The sequence below is a fragment of the Salvelinus fontinalis genome, chromosome 11, assembly GCF_029448725.1.
Source record: "Salvelinus fontinalis isolate EN_2023a chromosome 11, ASM2944872v1, whole genome shotgun sequence".
Taxonomy (NCBI): domain Eukaryota; kingdom Metazoa; phylum Chordata; class Actinopteri; order Salmoniformes; family Salmonidae; genus Salvelinus; species Salvelinus fontinalis.
In genome coordinates, this window is record NC_074675.1 from 36,402,505 (window position 1) to 36,414,652 (window position 12,148).

The 12,148-nt window shown below is 44.8% G+C and overlaps 1 protein-coding gene across 2 annotated transcripts in view; it reads right to left on the reverse strand.

Moving 5' to 3' along the window:
• Positions 1 to 12,148, reverse strand: part of sepsecs (Sep (O-phosphoserine) tRNA:Sec (selenocysteine) tRNA synthase) — a 40,361-nt gene that overhangs the window by 14,948 nt on the left and 13,265 nt on the right. The gene's annotated exons all lie outside the window — the stretch shown is intronic.

Below are 12,148 nucleotides of genomic sequence, written 5' to 3' on the forward strand. Positions count from 1 at the left end.
AGCCTACCAGACGAGCTAAATCACTTCTATGCTCGCTTCGAGACAAGCAACACTGAGGCATGCATTTGAGCAACAGCTGTTCCGGACGACTGTGTGATTACACTCTCCATAGTCGTCATGAGTAAGACCTTTAAACAGGTCAACATTCACAAGGCCGCTGGGCCAGACGGATTACCAGGACGTGTGCTCCGGGCATGTGCTGACCAACTGGCAGATGTCTTCACTGACATTTTCAATCTGTTCCTGATTGAGTCTGTAATATCAACATGCTTCAAGCAGACCACCATAGTCCCTGTGCCCAAGACACTAAGGGAACCTGCCTAAATGACTACAGACCCGCAGCACTCACATCCGTAGCCATCGAGTGCTTCGAAAGGCTGGTAATGGCTCACATTAACACCATTATCCCAGAAACCCTAGACCTACTCCAATTTGCATACCGCTCAAACAGATCCACAGATGATGCAATCTCTATTGCACTCCACACTGCCCTTTCCCACCTGGACAAAAGAAACACCTACGTGAGGAATGCTATTCATTGACTACAGCTCGGCGTTCAACACCATAGCGCCCTCAAAGCTCATCACTACGCTAAGGATCCTGGGACTAAACACATCCCTCTGCAACTGGATCCTGGACTTCCTGACGGGCCGCCCCCAGGTGGTAAGAGTAGGTAGCAACACATCTGCCACGCTGATCCTCAACACTGGAGCCCCTCAGGGATGCAAGCTCAGTCCCCTCCTGTACTTCCTGTTCACCTACAACTGCATGGCCAGGCACGACTCCAACACCATCATTAAGTTTGCAGACCACACAACAGTGGTAGGCCTGATCACCGACAACGACGAGACAGCCTATAGAGAGGAGGTCAGAATAACAACCTATCCCTCAATGTAATCAAGACAAAAGGAGATGATTGTGGACTACAGGAAAAAGAGGACTCAGCACGCCCCCATTCTCATCAACGAGCTTTAAGTACCTTGGTGTCCACCTCAACAAACTAGAATGGTCCAAACACACCAAGACACTCGTGAAGAGGGCACGGCAAAACCTATTTCCCCTCTGGAGACTGAAAATATTTGGCATAGGTCCTGAGATCCTCAAAAGGTTCTGCAGCTACAACATCGAGACCATCCTGACTAGTTGTATAACTGCCTGGTATGGCAACTGCACGGCCTCCGACCGCAAGGCACAACAGAGGGTAGTGCGTACGGCCCAGTACATTATTGGGGCTAAGCTGCCTGCCATCCAGGACCTCTATACCAGGTGGTGTCAGAGGAAGGTCCTAAACATTGTCAAAGACCCCACCCACCCCAGTCATAGACTGTTCTCTCTACTACCACCGCATGGCAAGCGGTACCGGAGCACCAGGTCTAGGACCAAAAGGCTTCTCAACAGCTTTTACCCCCAAGCCATAAGACTCCTGAACAGGTAATAAAATGGCTACCCGGACTATTTGCACTGTGTCCCACCCACCCCCTCTTTTACGCTGCTGCTACTCTCTGTTTATCATCTATTCATATTCACTTTAAATTATACCTACATGTACATATTACCTCAATTAGCCCGACTTACCGGTGCCCCTGCATGTTGACTCTGTACCAGTACCACATGTATATAGCCTCGCTACTGTTATTTTCCCTGTCTCTTTACTGTCTTTATTTAATTATCTATTGTTTACCTAATACCTATTTTTTCCTTAGAAATCGCAGTTGGTTGGGGCTTGTAAGTAAGCATTTCACTGAAGTCTACACCTGTTGTATTCGGAGCACGTGACAAATACACTTTGATTTGATGATGTTTGGCAAAACAGGTTCATTAGAAACCTTGGAATCTGCTCTTTTTGATAGGGTATAGCAATCAAAACGTCTGGCCTGCATGGACCTCTGTAGGATGATATGGAAGAAGAGCTTACTTGGAAAGCTCCATTCTTTTCTTTGTCAATGCACACAGTGCTGGTCATCAGTCTCTTCATTCTCAATTTTACAATTGATAATATTGACATTTAATCTCGTCTTTAGGCCACATCTATTATAATACAGTTCCAATCAAAGGTTTGGACACACCTACTCATTCAAGGGTTTCTCTTTATTTTTTACTATTTTCTACATTGTAGAATAATAGTGAAGAAATCAAAACTATGAAATAGCACATATGGAATCATGAAGTAACCAAAAAAGTGTCAAAGATTAGTCAAAGTAGCCACCCTTTGCCTTGACAGTTTTGCACACTTGGCATTCTCTCAACCATTTTCACCTGGAATACTTTTCTAGTAGTCTTGAAAGAGTTCCCACATTGGCTGAGAACTTACTGGCTGCTTTTCCTTCACTCTGCGGTCCAACTCATCCCAAACCATCAATTGGGTTGAGGTCGGGTGATTTTGGAGGCCAGGTCATCTGATGCAGCACTCCATCACTCTCCTTCTTGGTCAAACTGCCCTTACACAGCCTCGAGGTGTGTTGGGTCATTGTCCTGTTGAAAAACAAATGATAGTCCCACTAAGATGGGATGGTATATCGCTGCAGGATGCTGTGGTAACCATGCTGGTTAAGTGTGCCTTGAATTCTAAATAGATCACAGACAGTGTCACCAGCAAAACACACCATCACACCTCCTCCTCCATGCTTCACGGTGGGAACCACACATGCGGAGATCATCCGTTCACCTACTCTGCATCTCACAAAGACACGGCGGTTGGAACAAAAAACCTAATTTGGATTCATCAGACCAAAAGGACAGATTTGCACCGGTCTAATGTCCATTGCTCATGTTTCTTGGCCCAAGCAAGTCTCTTCTTATTGGTATCCTTTAGTAGTGGTTTCATTGCATCAATTCAACCATGAAGGCCTGATTCACTTAGTCTCCTGTGAACAGTTGATTTTGCCATATGCCTTGACCACAGAAGGCTGGTTGCACCTTAACTTCTTGCAACTATAGGGGGTGCTGTTTCAAATTAGCATAATTGTCTCTACAGATTAAACTGCCTAGTACTCAATTCTTGCTCGTACAATATGCATATTATTGTTATTATTGGATAGAAAACACTCTCTAGTTTCTATAGCAGTTTGAATTATGTCTCTGAGTGAAACAGAACTCATTCTACAGCACTTTTCCTCCCAGTATGTGAGATTTAGACATCTTGGCCTCTGGTTCCAGATCAGTTTTAAAAGTCTCTGTTAATCCTATGAGATACAAACACTGCCCACGCCTTCCTCTAGATGTCAGTAAGTGGTGACAATTTGAATGGAGTCGATTGCGCAATCATTGGCTCTATAAATGACAAAATACCGGAAGTAGCCTTCCTTTGGACACTGCGCTCAACGCAAGAAGGATATCTGACTGGCCTTTTTCCAAGCATTGGTTTAGCCAGTAATATAGCGTCGGTCATCTTTTTACTTGTTATAGGTGTTAGAAACATCATAATGTAGTTAATTTAAACCGTTTTATAGCAATTTATATCCGTTTAGTGCGATTTTGAGGCATTGCTTTGTAATAGACTTTGAAGCTCCGGGCACGTTTCGGGGTCCCGGTCGTACGTTAGTGGGCATTTCGACGGACAAGTGGACATCTTTCGACCAAAAGAAGATTAGACCCAAGAAAGGATTCATTGTCCAAGATTCTGATGGGAGAACAGCTCATAGTAAGAAAAATTTATGATGATAAATCGTGTTTCTGTCGATAAATGTTAAACGTTTATGCCGCCATCTTGTTTGCTATAGCTTCACTTGGCGCAACCTGTATTGAAAAGTAAGAATAATTTAAAAAATGTAATTCCGCGATTGTATTAAGAATTAAATTGTCTATCAATCGCTGTCCACCCTGTATTTTTTAGTCAAGTTTATGAGTATTTATGTATAAGACTAGATCACTGTCTAATATGGTGCAGGACATTTTCTGACCAGCTGAGCTACTTTTGTCATTGTCTAACCATGATTTTGGTGGCTAAATATGCACATTTTCGAACAAACTTTCTATGTATGTTGTAATATGATGTTACAGGAGTGTCATCTGAAGAATTCTGAGAAGGTTAGTGAAAAAATTTATATATTTTGGCGATGATTACGTTATCGCTCTCTTTGGCTAGAATCAATGCTCTGGTAATGTTTGCACATGTGGTATGCTAATATAACGATTTATTGTGTTTTCGCTGTACGACACTTAGAAAATCTGAAATATTGTCTGTATTCACAGGATCTGTGTCTTTCGATTAGTGTATGCTGTGTATTTTTACGAAATGTTTGATGATTAGTAATTAGGTAATACACGTTGCTCTATGTATTTATTCTAGTCTAGTTGTGACGGTGGGTGCAATTGTAAACTATGATTTCTACCTGAAATATGCACATTTTTCTAACAAAACCTATCCTATACCATAAATATGTTATCAGACTGTCATCTGATGAGGTTTTTTCTTGGTTAGTGGCTATCAATATCTTAGTTTAGCCGAATTGGTGATAGCTACTGGTGTTGAGAGAAATTGGTGGACAAAGAAAAATGGTGATTTTTGCTAACGTGTTTAGCTAATAGATTTACATTGTGTCTTCCCTGTAAAACATTTTAAAAATCTGAAATGGTGGCTTTATTCACAGGATCTGTATCTTTCATTAGGTGTCTTGGACTTGTGATTTAATGATATTTAGATGCTACTATTTAATTGTGACGCTATGCTAGCGATGCTAATCAGTGTGGGGGGTGGGGGGTGCTCCCGGACCCGGGGTAGAGGCTCGTGAAAGGTTAATTGGAGAGAACGGGCTCGTGGTAATGACTGAAGCGGTATAAGTGGCATGGTATTAAATACATCAAACACATGGTTTCCGGGTGTTTCATGCCATTCGCAACGTTCCGGCCATTATTATGAGCCGTTCTCCCTTCAGCAGCCTCCTGTGGCCTTGACCTCTTTCTCCCCTCTCCCTCCAGATGAAATCCTGCAACTAGTGATGTCTGGCCGCCCGACAACCTGCCCACTTGACTACATCCCCTCCTCCCTTTCCAAACCATCTCTGGAGACCTTCTCCCATTCCTCACTTCGCTCCAACTCATCCCATGATCACTGGCTACGTCCCTTCTGACTTCAAGTTGGCCCCTCATCAAGAAACCAACTCGACCCCTGACGTCAAAAACTACAGACCGGTATACCTTCTTTCTTTTCTTTCCAAAACAATTGAATGTGCTGTCTCTGACCAACTCTCTAGTTCTCTCTCAGAACAATCTTTTTGACCCTAACTAGTCCCACTTCAAGGCAGATCACTCAATTGAGACTCCTCTCCTCTGTGTCACAAAGGCTCTCTGCACTGCCAAAGCTGACACTCTCTCCTCTGTTCTTATCCTCCTAGCTCTATCAACTGCCTTCGACACCGTGAACCATCAGATCCTCCTCTCCACCCTCTCAGGGTTGGGTGTCTCAGGCTCTGCACACTCCTGAATTGTATCCTACCTGGCAGGTCATTCCTACCAGGTGGCGTGTAGAGGATCTGTGTCTGCACCACTTGCTCTCTCTACTGTCCCCCAGGGCTCGGTTCTAGACGCTCTCCTCTTCCACAAAGTCACTCGGCCCTTCATATCTTCACATGGTCTCTCCTATCATTGCTATGCGGATGACACTTAACTATTTTTCTCCTTCCCCCCCTTCTGACACCCAGGTGGCGACACGCATCTGTGTGCCTGGCAGACATCTCAGCTTGCCCAGGACCTAACCATCACAGTTGACGACTCCATGGGGTCCCCCTCTGAGAGTGCAAAGAAACTTGGTGTGACCCTGAACAATACCCTGTCGTTCTCTGCAAACATCAAAGCAGTGACTTGTTCCTTCAGGTTCATGCTCTACAACATCCGTAGATGTCACACAGGAAGCAGCGTAGGTCTTAATCCAGGTACTTGTCATCGCCCGTCTAAACTACTACAACTCTGTTGGCTGGGCTCCCCGCTTGTGCCATCAAACCCCTGCAATTTGTCTAGAATGCTGCATCCCGCCTGGTGTTCAACCTTCCTAAGTTCTTCCATGACAACCTGCTCCTCTGCACACTCCACTGGCTTCCAGTCGAAGCTTGCATCATCTTCAAGACCCTGGTGCTTGCCGAGGGAGCAGCAAGGGGAACTGCACACCCTTACCTTCTGGCTATGCTCAAACCCTACATCCCAGCCCAAGCACTCCATTCTGCCACCTCTGGTCTCTTGGCCCTCCCACCCCTATTGGAGGGCAGCTCCCGCTCATCCCAGTCAAAGCTCTTCTCTGTCCTGGCACCCCAATGGAGGAAGAAACTTCCCCCTAAAGTCAGGACAGCGGAGTCCCTGCCCATCTTTCGAAAACATCTGAAACCCTACCTCATTGAAGAGTATCTTAAATAACTCTCACAGTGCATCCAACGCACAGCTCATCGCCATCTAACACCATCCCTACCGTGAAGCATAGTGGTGGCAGCAATATGCCATGGCAATGCTTTTCAGTGGCAGGGACTGGGAGACTGGTAAGGATAGAGGGTACAATGAATGGAGCCAAGTACAGGCAAATCCTTGATGAAAACCTGCTTCAGAATAAAAACAACCTTAGACTGGGGGCAAAGATGTGTGTTCAAACAGGACAATGACCCCAAGCATACAGCCAAAGCAATGCTAGAATGGCTTCAGAACAAGAATGTGAAAGTCATTGAGTGGCCCAGCCAAAGCCCAGACTTGAAACCCATTGACAATCTGTGGAAAGTCTTGAAGATTGCTGTTCACTGCTGATCCTCACCTAACTTAACAGTGCTTGAGAAAATATGCAATGATGAATGGAAGAAAATCCCCAAATCCATATGTGCAAAGCTGATTCAGACATAAAAGCTTTGAGTCGTCTTGGGTATCACCGCCAAAAGGTGCTTCTACAAAGTATTGACTTAGGGGTGTGAATACTTATGTAAATAAGATATGGCTGTATTGAATTTTCAATAAATTTGCAGAAATGTCAAAAAACATGTTTTCACTTCGTCATTGTGGGGTATGTGTGTGTAGATGGGTGTAATCTATTTAATCAATTTTTAATTCAGTCAAGGGTTATGAATACTTTCTGAAGGCACTGTACTTCCTCCAAGTTAGCTAACCGCTGCAGCTAGTATTGACATAATTAAGTCACTATAGATTAGTTTCTATGAAACAGCTGCCTGTGTTAGCCAATAATGTCTATCTGCAGACTGCGGTTACTACATGCCGCACCCACTGCCATTGAGGCTACTAGCGCCGTCTCTGGCCCACACTCCAAGCACAGTAGGTGGCAGTAATGCACCAACGTTGAATGCCAACTGCCGAAAAACCCCACAGAAGGAGGAGGCTGCTAGCTAGCTACACCGGTATACAGTGTCCTTTGCCCCCACCAGCTGAGCACTGCTTTCCCACAGTTCTGTTAATGTTACGGCGAGGGAAGTAGCTAGCTATAGCACGATGCTTGGCATTGCGCATGGTGATCTTAGGCTTGTGTGCGTCTCCTCGGCCATAGAAACCCATTTCATGAAGCTCCCAACGAACAGTTCTTGTGCTGACGTTGCTTCCAGAGGCAGTTTGGAATTCGGTAGTGAGTGTTGCAACCATGGACAGACAATTTTTACACTCTACGGGGTTCAGCATTCAGCAGTCCCATTCTATGAGCTTGTGTGCCCTACCACTTCGTGGCTGCACTTACCACTTCACAATAACAGCACTTACAGTTGACCGGGGCAGTACTAACAGGGCAGAAAGCTCTTCAGTACAGGCCATTCTACTACCAATGTTTGTCTATGTAGAATGCATGGCTGTGTGCTCTATTTTATACACCTGTCAGAAACGGGTGTGGCTGAAATAGCCGACTCCACAAATGTGTAGGGGTGTCCATATACTTTTGGCCATGTAGTGTCACTAGCAGCCTCAATGGCAGTGGGCACAGCATGTAGTAAGTGACGTGCGTACTGGGCACAGCACGTTGTGGGCACGGCATGTAGTAAACAAGGTCTGCAGATTGACCCTTCTCGTGTTCACTGCCGAGTTAGTCCAGTGTCCTTAGCTAACTATGTTGTGCTAGCTAGCGAATATGCTAACATTAGCTAGCTAAACATTTGGCTACGGACTGGCGCTGGCAGTATGGGACTATGGCGAGTGAATTAAATTGTTTCTTCATCATCTTGCTAGGTAGTTATCTAGCTGTGGCCATCTGGCTAGTATGAACAAGGGTGTTCTACAAAATAGCAACATTAGCATTGTTAGCTAGTTAACATTTGAATATAGACCATTAACTAAGCCAGTAATCTGTATATAATGACGAGATGCTCATGTCTCTGCCCTAACAATGGGAGTCGTTGTCCCAAAGGCAGGAAGGCAGGCAACAAGCTTAGGTCCAAAATAAGCCCACATAAACGCATTGGGCATATTTTGTACAGATTTTGGCGAGACTGAAACTTCGCACTTTGCCTCTTCCTCTCTGACTAAGAAACACACGCAGACATGCATTGCCAAACGACGCTACTCACTCCTTCTGGTTTGGAGTATATTAACAATGACTTCAAGGTCTTTGCTGTATGAACACAAAAGAGATTGACTACTGAGACTCAGGGGGTGCTAAGTATTGTTGGCAGGCAAACGTTTGATAATCTTCCTGGTGTGTCTGATCTTTTATGGTAACGCCTATAGTCTCTGTACTGCCCAATCATATTCATTTAAGACCATCATAAAAAGCATTCCAATTACAGCTATGTAGCTGCAAATACACTACCCTATTCTCGGTCACGGCAATAATGCTCCAAAAGACTGGTAATAAAGACATGGTGATAAGAGGGCCTCCAGAGTGGCACAGCGGTCTAAGGTACTGAATCGCAGTGTTGTGGCTTCACTACATCCTGGGGTTCGATCACAACCGGCCGTGACCAGGAGTCCCATAGGGCGGTGCACAATTGGCCCAGCGTCGTCCGGGTTAGGGGATGGTTTGGCCGGGGGGCTTTACTTGGCTCATCCAGCTCTAGCGACTCCTTGTGGTGGGCCGTGCACCTGCAGGCTGACTTTGGTCGTCAGTTGAACGGTGTTTCCTCTGACAAATTTGTGCGGCTGGCTTCCGGGTTAAGCGAGCAGTGTGTCAAGAAGTAGTGCGGCTTGGCAGGGTCCTGTTTCGGAGGCGCATGTCTCTCGACCTTCGCCTCTCCCGAGTTCGCACGGGAGTTGCAGCGATGGGACAAGACTAACTACCAATTGGATATCACGAAACTAGGGAGAAAAAGGGGTAAATAAGATATTTTGTCATAGAGTGAGTCTCATCCAAAACGGAGTTTTGCGAGACTTGTGGTCATGACTGTGTAACAATGTAAATGAAGGTTGGGTTGGTTTCAATCCTGCCCACATGCTGACAGGTGGCAGCACACAAGTAACCAATTCACAGTGCAGCTACACACGACCCGACCATAATACTTCTGGTAAATACGGGTATACTTTGGATATCCCTATGGTGCTAGTTTGGGACAAATCGGTAAATTACACAATGTACATGGGACAATATATTAAAATTCAATAGCTACAAATCTCAATGACTTAACCTTAAACCAACTATACATTTTATAAATTGATATAGAAATATTGAAACATTTAATGAGAAAACTAAAAGGTGTGCAACATGAAAATTGTCTCATTTACATTTTGTAACTTATTGATTGTCCCCAACTAGCCCAGGAGATCCAAAGTCAAACCAACCACTAGCAGGCTGAAGGTAATTGCAACAAAAGTACACCTTCACTTGAGGTTTACAAAATCCCTCTGGTGGCTGAGTTGACCCATTTTAAGAAATGCCATTGACTTGTGGAGAAAAAGTTTAACGTCTTTGATAGGCTGATGAGGAAGTTGTTACAAGAACTGCCACCTGGTGATGTTAGCATAGGGCTAACGTGTGCCAGGTTTTCTGATGGGGTCAGCTACAACATAGCGTTCTATCCCGTGACACTATGCAGACTAATTGGCTAATGCTTAAAGTTAACCTTAATCTTTTTCTAATGTTGTCAAGATGTTTTTTTTTTTTGTCTTTTCACACCAAATGCTAACCAAGAGTGTTGAATCAGCAAAGTCAGCCAACCACTGGGAATGGTGCGGAACACAAACCCTGGGACTGTGGGCGATGGTCTGTTTTTGACCAATCATTAGTCCTGTGTGTCCCCTACTTTACAGTTCTCACTTCCTTAGCTAAATGTATACCAGCTCTTAATGAGAAAGAGTCCTTTTATGACATAAATTATTCAAAGCTGTTGAATCGCAAGGGTATGTTATGAAATCAGTAAGCTGCAGATGGTATTAACAGGCGTGTTCAACATTGCAGCCGACTTTGAAGGAGAGTCAAGACTGACTGATCTACAAAACATCTTGCATCGTAACTACACATTATTATTTGTAGATCAGTCAGTCAGTCACAATTTATCCATGATACGGCTTTGATTAGTTCTAACGTCCATAATCTGGTTCAGACATAAAAAAATGTATGATCAGGATCAATTGAAATAAAAAAACTCTGGCAGTGCCGGGTCATGTGGTGGCAAGAGGTATTTCCTGGGAGGATTTGAGCAAACATTAATCTGATAGCATTTTGGTCATTGTATGGCATACCATAGGAATCAACCTTTCATGGTGACACAGAAGAACCATGTTTGAAGTAACCAAATAATGTCTGGGGACACCAGCGCACCATTTCCAGTGCAAAATACAAGAGCTAAACTCAGCAAAAAAAGAAACGTCCTCTCACTGTCAACTGCATTTATTTTAAGCAAACTTAACATGATTAAAATATTTGTATGAACATAAGATTCAACAACTGAGACATAAACTGAACAAGTTCCACAGACATGTGACTAACAGAAATTGAATAATGTGTCCGTGAACAAAGGGGGAGTTCAAAAGTAACAGTCAGTATCTGGTGTGGCCACCAGCTGCATTAAGTACTGCAGTGCAGCTGCTCCTCATGGACTGCACCAGATTTGCCAGTTCTTGCTGTGAGATGTTACCCCACTTTTCCACCAAGGTACCTGCAAGTTCCCGGACATTTCTGGGGGAAATGCCCTCACCCTCCGATCCAACAGGTCCCAGACGTGCTCAATGGATTGAGATCCGGGCACTTCGCTGGCCATGGCCGAACACTGACATTCTGTTTTGCAAGAAATCACACACAGAACAAGCAATATAGCTGGTGGCATTGTCATGTTGGAGGGTCATGTCAGGATGAGTCTGCAGGAAGGGTACCACATGAGGGAGAAGGATGTCTTCCCTGCAACACACAGCGATGGGATTGCCTGCAATGACAACAAGCTCAGTCCGATGATGCTGTGACATACCGCCCCAGATCATGACGGACCCTCCACCTCCAAATCGATCCCGCTCCAGAGTACAGGCCTCGGTGTAATGCTCATTCCTTCGACAATAAATGCAAATCCGACCATCACCCCTGGTGAGACAAAACTGCGACGCGTCAGTGAAGAACACTTTTTGACAATCCTGTCTGGTCCAGCGACGGTGGGTTTGTGCCCATAGGCGACGTTGTTGCCGGTGATGTCTGGTGAGGACTTGCCTTACAACAGGCCTACAAGCCCTCAGTCCAGCCTCTCTCAGCCTATTGCGGACAGTCTGAGCACTGATGGAGGGATTGTGCGTTCCTGGTGTAACTCGGGTAGTTGTTGTTGCCATCCTGTACCTGTCCTGCAGTTGTGAGGCAGTTGCAGGTGTTACACGTGGTCTGCCACTGCGAGGACGATCAGCTGTCTGTCCTGTCTCCCTGTAGCGCTGTCTTAGGCGTCTCACAGTACAGACATTGCAATTTATTGCCCTGGCCACATAAGCACTCCTCATGCCTCCTTGTAGCATGCCTAAGGCACGTTCATGCAGATGAGCAGGGATCCTGGGCATCTTTCTTTTGGTGTTTTTCAGAGTCAGTAGAAAGGCCTCTTTAGTGTCCTAAGTTTTCATAACTGTGACCTTAATTGCCCACCGTCTGTAATCTGTTAGTGTCTTAACGACCATTCCACAAATGCATGTTATTTAATTGTTTATAATTCCTTGAACAAGCATGGGAAACAGTGTTTAAACCCTTTACAATGTAGATCTGTGAAGTTATTTGGATTTTTACGAATTATCTTTTAAAGACATGGTCCTGAAAAAGGGACGCTTCTTTTTTTGCTGAGTTTAT